General features: G+C 46.3%; 1 protein-coding gene across 1 annotated transcript in view; it reads right to left on the bottom strand.

Moving 5' to 3' along the window:
• LOC121832985 (rho GTPase-activating protein 100F-like) overlaps positions 1–16,543 on the bottom strand; it is a 34,549-nt gene extending 18,006 nt beyond the window's left edge. The window contains exon 1 of the mRNA XM_042289423.1: positions 16,495–16,543. The gene's annotated coding sequence lies outside the window, so the exon portion shown is untranslated. The remainder of the gene's footprint in view (positions 1–16,494) is intronic.
• Positions 16,544–17,107: the final 564 nt, after the last annotated feature.

Raw genomic sequence — 17,107 nt, 5'->3', positions numbered from 1 at the left:
CAGAAAAAAAAGAAAGAAGGTGCGTTGTTCCGTTTATTCTTGACTCTAAAATCAGAGCCCTAGCGGAAGAGGGTTCGTAGAGAGCCTAGGTTCTCGTCCATGCAGCGTCTATGAGCAGCTTTGTAACTGAGCTAATCTAATAACGTTGGGATCCACTAAAGATGACGTCACGCACAGGCCTTGTCTCCTCGGTGGTATTGGTATCGATGGAGCGGTCGTAAACACTTTCAGGTCTAGGCACACTAATTGTTTAACTCTAGCAAACGACGCAAAACAAAAAAAAAAAAAAAAAGAAAGGGCAACACTTTCTTAATTTTAGTAAATACGGTGAGTGCTGTTGTTTTCTTTTACAGAGCTTTACAGTGACCGACGCTTGTGCGTGCGTTCATTGGGGAGCTTTTAGTCACAAAACGGGATTGGTAGCTGAAACTGCGTACTCACTTCAAGAAACAATCGCAGAGGTGTAAGACGCACTTGCAGTAAGCACAAATAGTTGTCATTGTAAAAAAAAAAAAAAATTATAAGCTAAACTTTTAATTCACACTTTTCGCCACAGCGAAAGCTGCATATGAAATTGAAAAACAAAATGATTCGGGTTTTTTTTTTTTTTTTTTTTTTTTTTTGCGATCACTTGCGTCGGAGTGAACAGTCATCATCCGTTAAACTGGTAAAGCCTCATCAAGATTTTGGATGCGCTTGCTTTTCTTGTGGTCAAAGAAAGATCAGAGTGTGAGAGAGACAGGTAGAGAGATATAACTTTATTCGAACCTTGCATGTCCGGGCCGTCTCAAACGTCAGGTACAAAAGTTTCTTTAGCTTGTCAGCAGCGGCCGCAGCACGCTGATGCGTCATCTAAGCAGTCTGCTACCATTTTGTAGGTCAGTCAACTGTTTCGTTCTATACAGAGCAACTAACCATGAAATAATTACGCTTACAATGTTTCTAAAAATCAAATCAGCCTGCGGCATTGATGATCTTAAGTCGGAGGTCAGACTGCTTATACATCATACAAAAGACAATTTTCCTTCGAAATCGGACGAGAGTCACCGCGAAATCCGAGCTTCGAATGCCGCATGGCGATGAGTTCAAGGAGAATCTTGGCCCACTGCATTCGAACCACGGATATTGCGGTGAGTCGTGTTTGCAGACTGTCTTTTGTATCATGTATGAGCATTGGGAATCCGGCTTTAAGGTTATACATGTTAATTAAATATGTATCTGCGCTTATTACACTACCTGCTACTCATATGTGTAATTGTATACTTGAAAGTAATATTTTTCCTGATCAAATAAAAATAGCGAAGGTTTCAGCGACCTGTAAAGGTGACTGCAAAAGCGACCTAGGTATACAAATATCGGTGTTTGACCGTTGTGCTGTGAAATAGTTAGAAAAATAAAATTAGCTCTTCGCGATTGGTTTCTTTATTGATTTTCGGAAAGCTTTCGATTCCACAAAACATGGCATACTTCTTTAAAAACTTAATACACAAGGTATATGGGGAAGTGCGCATAAACTTATCACAAAATACCTTACATCCCGTAGGCAATAGACCGATCTCAACAGCCAGTTTGACTACGCCACCGCTGTCGCAAAGCATCGAGGGAACTTTAGTATTTCTGCGCGTGCGATAACCTTGCTGGAGCTCTGCGCGTTCAGGCCACGAACAGTCTCGTGCACTGCCGATTGCCTCCTGTGGACTAAAGTTATGGCTGCCTCGCGCATGCGTCGAACGCTTGGTGAGATCGCTCTATTGGCGACGTGAGCGATCGAAAGCGTCGCTGTGGTTAGACCGATCTCACCAGCCAGTTTGAGTACGGCACCGCTGCCGATATGCATCGTGGGAACTGTAGTCTTTTTGCACGCGCGACAACCCTGCTGGAGGTTTGCGCGAGCAGACCACGAGGCAGCATGAGCTGTCGCATGAACTGGCGTCTGCCTCCTACGAACTACAGTTATGGCGGCGTCACGCATGCGTGGAACGCTTGGTGGGATCGGTCTATTGACTGAATGCCGACTATGGCGACAGCAAAGGATGTCTTATCGACGGAAATAAGAGGAATGGAAGAGCTTCCATTTTGACGGTGTTGGCAGTGTTGCTTTGAGAGCGCTATGATTTCAGGCTTCCACCACGCCATTACAAACACCATCGAACTTGCTATTCACAAGGTAATGACGTCACGAAAGGTAACCGAACGAGGGCGCCACCGAAACTTCTCGCCGCTAATACACTCTATACAACAGCGCAAAATCATCCACATGTTTTATAAAATATGGCGTTCTTCAAGGCTCAATACTGGAACCACTGCTTTCTTTGACCTTAGCATTATATGCGGACGACACAAGTGCGTTCTTCTCTGGAGTCAACCTTGCCGAGCAAGAAACTACAGCGATTTAATACTTACCTGCACTCTCATCCTGGCTGACAGCAAAAGTCTTAATTTAGAAACAGAAAAAAATACATTTTCTTTTGGTAGACCGGGTTATTACAAAGAACGTGGAACTAAAATTTGAAAGTTCCGCACTTGAGTCTGTAAATAATAATAAATTTCTTGGAGTATGATTTAACCAACACACGAACTGGACGCAACTGGCTGCTAAGACATGTAAGAACAAGAAATATTTAAATCAATCGACTTGTTTTCCTTGTAAAACGTATATTACCGGAATGGCCAGAGTATCAACTTTATTACAATACTCCAAGTTATTCTTTGTCTGGGGTCAGACTACGAAAACAAATAGGTCTCACATACACCTACTTCAAAAAATATTCTGCCTAATAAATAATTCTGACTATGACGTCCATACACCTCCGATTTTCGAGCAATATAAAATATTGAACTTTCATCAACTATACACATAAATTTGCGATCTACATTTATCAGAACAATATACTTCTGTCAGTCACTCGCCCATGTCTTTTGCATTGGACCTGATCACCATTATAACACTTGTCAAGATAAGTATGTACTCCCTAAGGTCAGGACCGAAGCAACCAAAGGGTCGTGGGTTCGAATCCCACCTAATCTTCCTTCAACTTTTCTTTAAAGGGAAACTGAAGCGGTTCTGTATTTGAGAAAAAACACTTTAATGGCCTTCATTCTGCCTCGAGGATCAGGAATACCAAGATTATTTTTCAATTTGGTGCACGGAGGCTTCAGAAATTAATTTTTAGAGTACCGCCGAAGCCCCTCCTTCCCGGGACATGACGTCACACTAGAGTTTTCCGAATCTCAGCTTTCGCGCATCTTCAGCGCCTGTCAAAGCTATGCACGCGCACTCTTGATATTTTCAAAAAGGTCAAAAAGAGACGCCACGACTACCGTCAGTGCGGAAAAATATACCTGGAAAGCTCTCCATAGCACGCGCTGCCTACACGAGCGACACGCGCTCGGCGGCCCAAAGATCCTAGTATGACGTCACGACTGGTCGAAGGTTTTTCGCGTTTTCTCGCCTTTAGTTGCAAGTTCAGGGAAAGCGAATGTGATATTCAGATTCACGGGGTAAAAATACGCCAGAATTCACCTCTAACTCGTTTTTTTCAAGAAGTGTTTCAGCTTCCCTTTAAGGCAAATAAATTTCGTTATAAAGTGAAATCATTTGATACATGCGGCGACCTTTAATTCACAATACATGTCATGTTTTTTAAGTCATTTCATTCCACGCGTGATGTCGTTTCACGTGAGCGTTGTAGGTTGTTTCGAAATTCCCGCGAGAGGTCATGTGACGGCGACGTCACGACCCCAACGACCAATCAGGATTTTCCCGTCACAACGCCGCCGACGCCGGCTTCTCTGCGACACAAACTCCTTAACGTTATCATGTAAAAAAAAAAAATTAGCTGGGTTTAGAGCGATTCAGGAGCGCTTCATGGTTTGCACTTTTAGTGCGGTAGATGCGAGAACGCTTGCACGCCCAAGAAGGTACCAACAAAAAGGTGCTTCAAAAGCGCTCTAAATCCACCAAAAAATTTCCCCAAAAGTAGAACGAAAAATACAGTGCGAACTGTGATAGACGTTAAAAAGTAATGCAGAATGTAAAAAAATAAAACACACACACACACACATGTATATATATATATATATGTGTGTGTGTGTGTGTGTTTACGACGTGCTTTATTTATCCAGCAAGACCTCAAAGACGCCACGGTCTCGTAAAATAAAAAAAAGGCTCTTTGCCGTTTCATATGCTGCTTTCAACAACACCTTGAGAATTGAAATACGGGCCTCACTCGCGTTTGTTGTATGTGTCTTTGGAAAGGGAAAGCAAAGCTTTTCCACAATGCTACAAAAATATCCATATATCTATATTAAGCATGATATTGACAGCTCTTAGTACGCAAAAATAAGATTGATTCAGATTATTTTTTAAACTTACCAATCAATCTTAGTCTGCAAAAATAAAATTTAAAAAAAGAGAAAGAGAAAAAAGAGAAAAAGAGCTAACATTCAGAACATATTTGAGGTTTTTGTTACTTGCTCGCCAACAGAAACTGAATAAAAGCTGATGTGCTGCAAGCAAATATAACTGGAATTTAGAAAGAAAGAAAAAATAATGAGCCATTCCATTTTGTGTATGTGGATGACCAGCGAAGTTGTTTAGCACACGATACAGACCCGCCCCGAGGAGCCGGAGGAAACTAGATGGATGGATGAATCCGGCTGAGCCTTTTGGATCGGGCGGTAGCTCACGCCACCTAGCCATTTTGTTTTTACCATTTAAGCTTAAAATATTTAGATGTGAAAACTATATTCACTCCGCACTGAAAAGAAATTGAGGCTATAAAACCCCCTTGCCATTAGTTAATAAGAAAATACATAGTTTTCTCTCGCTTTTAGACACGCGCGACGGGACCGCCACCTCAGGAGAGCGGAAGCAAAGGAAACTAGGCACGCAAGCGCTTGGAACGACGACAAAGAGAGGGCGCTGCGAGCATAGACATGGCCGACACGGGTCGTACAGCGGCAAATCTTCGAGAAACCTTTATTATCTACCTGAGAGCTTACTGATCTTGAAAATGGTGCTTATGGATAATTAATCTACTGAATAGATTTAGCTAATGCTAAATTACCCAAGCATCAAGGAGAAGGCAGGGTAGAGTGTTCCACACGCCGCAGGTGCCGGCGTCTGTAGCAGTAACTGTTATAAAGCGAAAACCGAAAACAAATGTCAACTTGCATGCGCGATCGTCGACGCTTTATTTTGGTTATTTACTTCGAATCTTTTATACGGGGAAGGCGTGCGCACGCGGCTTGTACGGCGGTGCGGGAGTAGATTTTTCGGTCATGCACACGAAAAATTTAGGGAACCCTAGCCATAAAAAGCTTCGCTGTAAAAACGTTTTCCGTAGTTGTGTTGTGATTCGTTTGGGAAAGTGACTGGGGGCGATTCCTGTTCACAGGGATGGGCGGGAGTTATTGGCGCTCGCTCGATAGTAATTGGTTCAGAGTCTACAAATGCGATTTCGGAGGAAGTATAGCTAACGTTCCTTAGCCTGAGCGTGCATTTTTTCAGCAAGTATCGGTGATCAAAAGAGTGACAAGGTTCGTACATATACCACAGTTGCCAATTATTCGTGAGAACTTTGGAACGAACCACAATCATTGTCCACTTCTAGGTACCAAGGGCATGTGCGTTCCGCCAACGTGTAGAACATGGGGCAGAAACGCGATGAACGAAAGTTAATTGACCTCTTGTGGGTGAGAGGTACATTAATTTCTCGTCGTAGGTACTGAAGGTACCCAGCGCAACACTGTTAGCGCCAACAAGCGATCGCAGTTATTACTGTTTTACTCTTAAAATTGAATGGACGCCATAGAAAACAAAAATCTATTAGTGTGGCGGTTAGGGCTCATTCAGGGTAGAAACCTGAGCGGTAGAGTTTGTTGCCCGCTAATGCTCTGTCTGGGCAAAACGCAGAAAAACGCTAATGGGCTCGCGCTAAGATTTCCGTGCAGTGTACGTACAAGACTTTACATGTTTTCTAAAAAAACGTTTCGTTGATTTGTATCTCCAGTTCCGAACGAATCGAGGAATAAAACCGAGAAAGAGAGGAAAAATAGTTATATAAAAAAAACTTTATTTTTAAAGTTTTATAACGCATGAAATGCGGTATTTAATGAACAATCACTTAAATTTGTTTTGGAGACATTAAACAGTCGTTTTGGAAAGTAAAGAACATATTAGTTATTAATTATCACGCCGCTAAAACTAGCGGTACAAATGACGTCACGCAACTTTATGGTATTCCCTGATGCCAGGACTTGAGGCTGTGACGTCACGGTGTAACGTGACTTGACGTCAGATCGCGGGACCTCACTTTTCCCGCTAAATATAGCGGGGAAACTGAATGGGCGTGCGACGCTCGTTTTTCCTTTATATTTAACAGGGAAATGTACGGACGGACAGACGAAATTCTGGGGTAAGAGGTTCCGTTGAAAAAAGCATTTCACACTCTTTAAAACACGCGAATTGCACCCGACGGCAGCCAGCTCACGGCAGGGGCGGATCCAGAACTTCATTTGGGGGGGGGGGGGGGGGGGGGCGGAAAATTTGTAAGGATACTACTCTCCCATTCTTTCTTGTGCACCGGGGGTCCACCAATGGCAAATTGCCCTCCGAGAAAGGGGAAGGAGGGGGGTCGACTTTGTATGAGAGGGGGGGGGGGACGGCGCCCCCCCCCCTCCCCCTTGGATCCGCCACTGGCTCACGGCGGCGCGCGAGGAAGACAGACGACGGAGGCTATGACCGGAGGCGTCTGGGTTACGGGGCATCGGTCGGAGTCCCGTCGTCGGTTCCCGCTGGTCGAACTGTTTGGCGAAAGGTGGGAGCAACGAGACGCGCCCCCCCTAATCGATCATCAACTCGACGGCGCGCAGTGCTGCACGGCGACGATCGCGCACTTCGGGAACCGGCGGGAGTGAACCGCCGAAACATGTCCCGCACCGATCGATACGAAAAAAAAAAAAAAAGCGCCATTCAATAGCCTTCCCAGGCACGCGTCTAATTCCGTGTAAACAGGGAGAAGGGTGATCACCGGAGGAAAAAAACAACAAAAAAAACTGACAGTTTTTTTTATTATTATTATTTTTTTTCCTCGACAGACATTAAATTGGCATAATAACTTCGGAGGAAAAGGAAGGAAGTTACAGAGAGGCACACAGCTCCAGACACGGCTAAGACCTAGCAGAAGTACAGCTAAAGTTAGACGCAGCGGAGAGAGAAAAAAAAAAGAACTAAAAATTTACCAACGAAAGAACAAATACAGCCGAGGAGCGCTGGTCTCCTCAATGTGGAGTGTAAAATCCACCACCGCGGCCTTTTTGTCTCGGAGGCGTCGCGTACAAGGAAGAAGCGCAGGATCAGGGCGCACTCACTATGCGTGATTGGATTAGCCGGCTGTGACGTCACGACGTCGCGGTGGCGCTGCTGTCGCTACGGCGCATGCGCAGTAGCAACACGCGAATCTGGTTTCTGGTGTGGAGGGAGCACCGCCCTGTTTGTAAATAGCGTGTGGGTTTATAGGGTGTTTTCACAAGACGTCAAACCACCATTTTGTTGTTAGTTTGTTCTTTCGTACAAACTCGCTAATTTCGAGGGTTGCATCGCAACCTGTTGAGGAGATATGTCAGCGTGGTAAGAGTTATAAGGTTCTGTGCTCTACGCATTTGAAGGGTCATGCAAGTCCTTGGAATACACGCTTGTAAATATTCGCCGGAAGCAGTTTCGAATGAATCGACGCACACAAGAAACCGCAAACTGTTTAATACCCGTATGCTTTTAGGAGCGATGCCGAGGTCAATCACGGAACCCCTGGCACCTGACATCGGACCAGTCTCGCGAAATGAGTCGGGGCAAGCATATATGGTGGCGAGCATTACGGAAAGTGTTTACCACACTTACGCATCATAGTTTTGCCACATTATATTTCTTTTTGCCACTAAGCGTTACACGGTAAAAAGCCTCCCCTTCTCGACAGTGCCAAACTCGTCTGCTCTCAAGTGCATGGCCATTGTGCAGGCGTAACTCACTCGAGGTCATTTATATTCAATATTAAGTGGCCCATCCGAAACAAACCACGGACAACAAAAACTGCTGCTGAAACGTGCCCAAAAAACAAAAGCAAAATTTCTCAGACACAAAAAACGGAAACAAATTTACCCTCTAAGGACGAGAAATGGAAATGGGAAAGAAACTGGAACAGGAACATATATTGTTTTCCAACCGAAAAAAGAAAAAGAAAAAGCGAAAGAACGACCGTAAATAATTCCATTAGCATTCTCGGCAGAACGTACAGAGCAAATAACAAAGAGTCCGCAACAATCGCTCGCCTCGCCTTTATTTTCTCGACGACCAAATCAAGACGAGGTCGCGGCTCCCGCGCTCTTACGACGTACCCCGAAGAAGGAAACAAGAGAAGGCATTCGCGAAACAAAACGGTTTGCGACAATAACAGAACGGAGGCATTGATTGACATCAAGAAGCATGAAGGTCCGCGCAACTCATAAGTACAGCCAGCCGTCGTTTCGATCCTTGGCGTGACTCGGAGCGCGCTTGTTGAGAATTCGCGATTGCGGAACCAAATCGTTCGGCGCGCTGCGAAAAATAGTGCACAACGAGAAGATTATTTGGAGCCGGCACGAACTCAATGTTCGTGAACCCTTTGTGTGGTGTGTTGGGATTATAAAAGTAAAAGTAATCAAAACCATATGTAAAATAGTTTCATATAAAATAGTCAAATAAAGGACAACGAACGAAGGACCGGCATTTGTACAAATGGAAGTTCTGGGAACTTGCGACGTACACGCCTGTGACTAAAACAAATGTTTCTTTTTACTTCACTTATAAAAGCATTTGGTAAAACAAATATTGTAAACACTTACGCAACCCGTAAGGTGAAACACAGCGACAGCTGAGGTTTGACGTCGGAGCCGCTATAAGGTGTCATTTCGAAGCAGATGGACTGACTGAACGGTAAAGGTGCGAGCGCGCACCATAGGGTCCGCATAGGCGTTTCGTATTGAACCCAGTAACGCGTCGGACGAAAATTCCGTAGCGTCATGGAACCAATGAGGCTGTATAGGTAGCGAGAATTTCAGCTGACTAAGCATGAGGGGACCGTGTTTTCGTACGTCGCTTCGGTACGAATAGTCACATGGGCTAAGACGAAAAGCGCCAAATAAACAGGGACAAGGAAGTGCATAAGACGAGCTGCACTCTCAAACGAACGTTTGTTGAAACAAACACACACCATTCATACCATCTTTCTCGCTGTTCGCATAGAAAATAGAACTCTCTAGCTGTCATTTGCATTGACGCACTTGCTTTCCCCTTGCTTTTTGATACATGATGCATCGTAAAATTCTAAGGCATTGTTATCCGCGTATCTCCCGAGAATCGTTGTTAGTGCTAATTCTGGATCACACGTGCGCCTATCCAAGTGCACTGCCAGATTGCCCGGCGGGGACTGTTTTACTGACCATGCGTGTTATCTTGATACTGTGCATGACCATGCATGTTATCTCGCTTGCTCGCTATCTTGTTATCAGCGGCCCCCGAGGAATGTTTTGGCGGAGTGCCGAAAATGGCACGCGTCGAAAGCGCGGTCGACGGCGCGAAATACCGAACTGTTTCACTAACAGGTATCGCTGTAAAAGGACGCTAAGCAAGCTTGGTGTTTCATCAAAAGCCTAGCAGAAGTGCGTCGATTTTACTTTCCTTTGAGTATATCATGAGACTACTCTCATATCTCCTTCCACCATTGACCCGAGTATTTGTAGAAGGAGCGGAGGGCAAGACGGCCAATCAAACGAGTGGAAAACTCGACATGGGGATACAGACGGGTAAAACACAGTCACGTGAACATGAAAGGCTCGTGATAAGCGTGTGGCATGGATATGGTCTGCGCAAGAGCGCGATGCAAGGATCCCGTAGTTGGTTCATTTCAAGATCAGCCTTTCAGCTCTTGCATTTTAAGTGCAGAGACACGATAATATAATAAATTCATTATACAAGAAAATCAATACTCGAAAAAAAGCCTCACGTCAATCCCCAAAATTTTTCTTTTTTTTTAGAACAAAACAAACATTGAAGAAATCATCTGGAGCAGCAACCTTGGCACGCGCTACGCTTCGCAGTTTTCATTCTGCCAGTGATTATAGTTTTTAATCACAGTCACCATCCGATGAACCCAAGCAATCACTTAAGCAGGTAAACCTACTTAAGACGGACTTGACACAGTTCAACGCGCCCCGTTAGCATCAAGGTTTCTCATGACTGACGTTCGCGTAGTTTCCAAGATGTCCGATTTCACTGAAATCCGTGTCACTGAAATCTAATTTGTGTTGTAGTGACAGAAAAAAAAGGACACCTGAGAAATCGCTGCATGCAGGGTTTGTAGTCTCTCTGGCTAGCTATGACTAGGTATGACTAGCCATAAGCCATTCCAACGACCATTCCAAAGAAAAACACAGCAACGCAATGCTTCGTCATGGAAATCGGCGTGAAGCCGGCGGGGTTCGCCGCGACTGCGCAGTGGGAGAGCGTACACGTGACCGCCAGAGCGCCGTGTGCAAAAGGAAGACCAGGCACGTTGCTTGTACGAACGCGCTGCTTGTGAAATGTTTTCGCATTCCTACCCGTAAGCAGTCTTTAAATGTCTCTGCCGAATTTTCCTCGCAAGTAACCTTCTTCAAACCGCAGGTTTTACTTTATGTTGATGATTCTGATGGATTATAATATAGGGCGGGCTTATGCTATAAATTCTCAAGAAACTTGCACCAAACCCGTGTTTTTTGTATGACCGGTGTACCAGGGACGCGTCATATTAGGAAAAAACAGGCCTGAGACAGTTTTTGCACACTAGCAGTGTGACACTTTGACATGCTCAGAGGGAAAAAAAAATATAGACGTGGAAAAGAACATGTCCTTGTGTTACGCCTCGTTCCAGCTCAAGTCCGAGCGGAGCCGACGTCACAAGCCAATGGGGCCAATCAAGCCGCCTCGAAATCGCAACGTCACGGCGATTGCCATTTTTATACGCGTCTGCTATCGGCAGCTAAACAAATCAAACGCTTGCCAGTAAGGGCTTCTTACGTTCACGTTTGTCGCTTCGTTCTTGAGCTCTTCTGGTCAGCTAGTGTGGCGATGGAGCGATAATAAGCTGCTCGGAGCTGATGGCGTGTCCTTTTTATACTCAGAGTGACTCTCGGTGTGAATGGGTCTCGTAGTCACCATTCACTGAGCTCTATATATGCCGCAGGGATTGGCTCTCCGCGCATCCAAAGGGGAACGCTGAAGCCGTTTGAAGTCCGGACACAGCCGGCGCTACGAGTGGACGGGGCCAATCAAAAAGCGTAAAAAATGCGGGTCACTCGGTCTTTCGTGTACGTGATTGGTTCGGCGATGGTAGAACACGTACGATACGTTAGAACGCGCGGAGTGGCACGCCCATGAAAGAAAAGAGCAACACGGAAAGCACGCAGGGAACGCGCGATGTCTAGGCAGCCGAGCGTGCACAATCGTTGATTGAGCTCGGGAGGAATCAAAGGCACGCGGGCCCAACTCTAGTGCAAACAATCGCACGAGGTGCCCAAAAAGCGGACGAACTTGCACGCCGTACAGCAGCGTTTCTATACTTCGTTTCAGCTTCGGTCCAGACGCAGTCAAAGCTACAAGCGCGAGCTCCGGGCTTTCAGCATTCCTGCCCGCGCACGCGCGCTCGTGCAGTGCAAGCACTGTTCTGGGCCACATGCTCGTGCTTGTAGCATCGGCTGCGTCTGGACCGAAGCTGAAACGAAGTATTGATTACCTCAGTTGCGGAACTCCCGCGGAGGAGTTCCGCAACTGCGGAGTGAGGGGAAGGGGGTATTCCACCTCTCCCCCTCACTCACTTCAGTTCACCTCCCGTCGTTTGAAGCGCCTTCTCGATTTTCGTTTCAAAAGGGTATGTTACATAGAACACGGTGGAACGTTATCTAGACGCTGTGCTCTGAAACGTACGTATTCCATAGATTCTAATGTAGTCACCGTAGCAGCCGTGTGGCGCGTCGAACGTCGGGAGGCGAGCCGTGGTGAGAGAGGGGGGTACTGCTCCTGCAAGCAGCGTCTATGAGCGGCTCCGTAACTGAGCTAATCTAATAACGTTGCCGTATACACAGACATGCGGAACTGACGTCAAACCGCTGCGGTGGCGTTACTGTTGGCGCATGCCCAGACGATTTTCTTATCGCAAATCTGGTTTCTGCGCACGCGCAGTGTGTGGGCAAACGCCGACTTGTTTAGAGCGTCTGTCTATATATTCCAGAGAGTTTGAAACATCACACTTACGAGTCAATAAAAGAACTACAGGAGGACACTCAAGACTGCTTACGGTGTAGGAAGGCGAAAGCATTATAGTCCCGCGGGACAAATGTTTTCGAGTACTGTTTCTACACATATTAAAGTTTAGGACGACGTATAGAACGACGTCCTAGAGATCGACGCCAAGTACGGCGTCTAGGACGACCTCTAGGACGACGTCTAGAACGACGTCGACGTCCTCCTAGGACGACGCCTTCTAAGACGCCGTCGAGACGACGTCAAGCACGACGTCTAGGACGACTTCTGGGACGACCACTAGAACGACCTCAATGACGACGTTTAGGGCGATTTCTAGGACGACGTCGAGAACGACAGCTAAAGGAAGACGTCGAAAACGACGCCTAGAGGACGACGTGTAGAACGACCTTAAGGACGACGCCTGGAGGGCGACGTCTAGTACGACCTCAAGTCCTTGAGCATACGATTGAGCAGCGCGTGCTTGATGACGTATTTTTATGGCCATCTTTCGGGCACAACGACGCTGCTTTTTCGCACAAAATAACAAGTTATTCATTCGCGTAAAAAAACAAAAAAAAAAAAAAAAAAAAAAACTGCGCTTTTGTGGACATTTTTTTTTTTTTTTATGGCCGATAAAAATGTCCCGTATTTTCGGCATTGAGGGTCTTCTGGTGGCTAAACCGGTGAACTTAGCCGAATGGTTCAATTTTGTCTTTTGCAAATTCGATAGATTTCGAAGTTTCACGCGTTCCACCATAACGAGAGTTTACTGCGCAAACCGAAAGTTGTTATCCATTTGCTTGAAAACGAACGCCTTCTACAAGGGTTCACGTGAACGGAGAACTTAAGAAACAAAACAATACATAATGAGATCTTCACCGACTTAACCAACCTAAAAAAATCCTGTAAAAAAAAAAAAAAAAAAAAAATCATCGAAAGCATGAAGCGTCGTGTTCAGGACTGGGGGATGAAAATTAAACTCGCGATGAAAAAAACGACTTTCGGGTTCCCAAGTTGTTAATACATTATGCGAACACCGGCTGGTACACTTGATTTGTGCGTCGGAAAGGCACTAAAAAAATGCGTTACATGCTTTCTTCCAGAGTGATGATATCCCTGTTAGAGTTGGTCGCCAAAAATAACTGCGTGACTAACTGGGATTAGTCCAACGGCAAATTTCCAATAGACGAAAAAAGAAAACGAAACTATTTCTTTGTGTGTGCGTGTGTGTGTGTAAGGGAGGGGGGCGAAGAGACATTCGTGTTTTCAAGGACAGAGACGGAAGATATATCTATATATAGATAGATATATTTTCTTAAAGTTCGGTCTCCGTCCTTGAAAACACGAATGTCGCTGAGGGGTCGACTTTGAATGCCTTCATTCTTCACTGGGACAGTATTTTGTTTTTATAGCGACCGGAGATGCTCGTAAATATTCTCTTAAATTTAAACAAACGCTTTTTTCCTGTTTTTTTTTTTGTGGCGATAACGACGTGTCGGAAGCGACTACGACTACCCAATGCACAACCAAGCCAAACGATCATGGCGAAAGACAAATAAAAATCGTCTGGTGTCGAAACCAGCCCACTCCGTGATAAACCCGCAGCGGACGTGATTGGAAATTTCCAGGCCGCATCTATTTAATGGTCTCGGCAGTATTGACAGGACCGCTTCCGTACGGCATGTGACCCATCTTAACGGCCCTCTCCCTCTCTCTCTCTATATATATATATATTAGACGCTCTATATTTCTGAGGCCTGCAAAAACAGCAAAAAAACTCTAGACAGCTTCTATCCGACGGCTACTTAGGAAAATTGCGTCGTCTGTGCCCGCCGCAACACACGTCGACGACGACGACGACGATGTCGCTGGAAATCATCGTCTCCGGCGCGCGATGAATTGACCGAGGACGATTTTGAAAACGGCCAACGGGGACCACTTCTCTCCGAGCAACGCGAAATATCGGCCCCCCCCCCTCCCTTCCCCCCCCGCCCCCCCCCCCCCAAAAAAAAAAAAAAGTGAATAAAATAAAATGAAGAGAAAAATAAAATTAAAACGCACGTACATGCAGTTGGCGGAACGGCGTTTGCTTCGGAGAGCCTGTTTGTCTTTTAGCAAGACCTACACGCGCAGAACATTCGGTTGGTGAGCGTGCCTGCGTGCATGCTTGTGTGTGTGTGTGTGTGATTGTGTGTGTGTGTGTGTTTTTAACTAGCTCTACTTTGTGAAAATAGGATTTGTCTAATTACTTGGTCTATAGTCACAAAGAGGACGAGAAAAAAAAAAAACATTTTCAGATTCCTCCAGCACGCGCCGGTTGCCTTCCGCCGTGCTTCGGCTGTGCTTGCATGTTCTATAGGCTCAAGAGACAGCCAAGTGTTACCGAAGCATGCGCTGAACAACCTGAAAGACCTCCCTGCTGTTCGCATCCGGTCTGTGACAACAGTTGGCTTCTCAAAACGAGTCCCGCGGTTCCTAACCGGAGCGGTCTTCATTCGTACGAGATATTTGTTTGTGGCTCCAAGTAGCGAAGTAATGAGCGCGAGCACGTTGCCCCGAACCAGGGTGATGGTTGCACCGCACGAGCGCGAGCGTGCTTGAAAGGGATGCTCAAAAAACCTGCCGCTCGCTTTTGTAGCTTCTGCTGCGCTCACAATAAAGTGTAGCGGAGTACAAGCAACCCTGGAAAAAAACACGGAGTATTTATTTTGTTTATTCGGGTATCTACGTCGCATAATTGTGGTCACTGTTGTAGAGAGCTAAGGCGACACAAAAAGTGTGTGAGCGAAAATACAAAGGTACACATTAAAAACTTGTGTGGTGCAGAAGGATTCGTGTGCAAATAACAATGTACAATAATTTCAACGCAAAAAAAAAAAAAAAAACCGGCACCACTATGCAAACGAGGCTATGGTTATTCTGGCAACAACGTTTGCAGGACAGTAAAAAAAAGATGTAGGAGCTGTAGAGACAACTTTAGCTGGGAATATTATTCCCACGAAAACGTGGGAATAATATAAACGACAGCTTATTATAATAATAATAAAACGTTGTCGTTTATAGTCATTAGGCTATCGTAACGGGGCATCACCTCTAAGCCGAATGTCGCAACCTAAACTCTTTTTCTTCTTCTTTTCTTTTTCATCTGCCCAGTAAGATTGTGCAAGACGGAGGCAAAGTACACGAACGATTTAGACACCGCAGGCACGTAGGAACATCGCACCGAAAAAAAGCAACACCCAACATGCAGAGCAGCAGACGAATGAGATTTCGCTGCATCCGTGCATGTTGCCAGACTGGCGGTGGCACGCCGCTCCAAAAAGAACGGACAAGCCGCGGCGTAATTTATGAAGTGCTCGTTGGGAACCAGCAGAAACAACAGCGATTAAGGGCTCGGTGCACACCGATTAATGAACCATTATTAAACGTCAACAAGCGGCGAAGGACGACGACCCAAATCGATGAAGGCAAATCGACTTCCGTTGGAGCGGTGTGACGCTCGCGGTCGGCACCGCGAAGTCTGTCAAAATCACGCAGGCACCCGGTGTGCGGGCGCCACGAGCGAAACTCCGCATAGAAATTCAACAAAGAAGTAAATGAATACGTTAGAGACATCGTACGTTCGGTAGCATCGCGAAGCGCCCATCAAAATCTTGCTAACATCACAAGCTCCGAGCGCGTGGAGGCTTACGCCGTACAGACAGCCCCGTGTGGAGAAGCCTACGCACGTCTCGATCGCTTCGAAAGCTTCGAGACCCCGCGCTTATTTGAAGCCACATTAATTTCTTTAACTTCAAAATTTGGCTCGGTTAAATCGTCTAAAGTTAAAAATTCACTAGAAAACCAGATCAAGTTGAAGGAGATGGAAATAGTTCGGTGAAAATTTGGTCGACATTTTTCGGCTGAAAAAACTGTCTCTCACGACCCGCGCGTGGGCGCGGGGAAGGAGATTTTTACGCGTGAAAATCTATAGTACTAAATGTAGCCGCGAATTCTGCGCTTGCAAATGTATCTGAACGGGGAAAGCGGAAATAGCAGCAGTGCGACCGAAACGCTCCCCAAAAGTGTCTGGGTATCCGACCCGCCCCCCTCGCTGAGGATGCCTGCCGACCAGCGAAGCGAGTTTAAACCTCGGAATAGTCGGAGATTTGAAAGGTGAGAAAGACCGGGTCACTGACCTTCCTTCCGTTAGACTCCCGGGTGTTCGGAAAACCCCTCCGATCTCCAGCATCCTCGGCAAAAAACGGGCGCTCGTGCAAAAACCGCTCCCGTCACTCCTAGCGTCCGGGCGCCATGGCCGCCGGGCCCGCAATCCGCGGAGCAAAGGGGCGCTTCAATTCGCTTCCCTCCTGACGCTGCTCTACGTCGCACTTGGGATGCGCTGACGTCATCATCGACGAGGCGTTGTCGACGCGCTCCGCGCGTCTGCGTCCAGCGCGCTTCAACTTCCCCAGCGTTGGCAAAGCCGCCGCGCTGCGAACGCGGTGAAAGCCAGAGCGTTGACGCGAACGCGTTTCTGTGTGAACCTCTGGGGCGATGCGAGTGCCGCTGCCGAGCTGACGCACTCGAATCCATTTAGGGAACACTTCCGCTGCCATGGGAGGCTACCAGTGTTGGCAGAGTACTGCGCCGAAGCGGCTTTAAACTGACGTCGTCTGCTAGCATCGGCAGCTTTGATTCCGTACTTTAAAGCCGAACTCTCAAGACAAGTAGGTCACCCTGCGGCAAAAAGATTGACATTTCTGGAGGCAACACGAGAGACCCGAAAAATGCCGTAGCGCTAGAAGTATG

This window comes from Ixodes scapularis, unplaced genomic scaffold (assembly GCF_016920785.2).
Source record: "Ixodes scapularis isolate PalLabHiFi unplaced genomic scaffold, ASM1692078v2 PGA_scaffold12__126_contigs__length_90152505, whole genome shotgun sequence".
NCBI classification, from domain to species: Eukaryota; Metazoa; Arthropoda; class Arachnida; order Ixodida; family Ixodidae; genus Ixodes; species Ixodes scapularis.
This window is presented reverse-complemented; position numbering and strand designations above follow the sequence as displayed.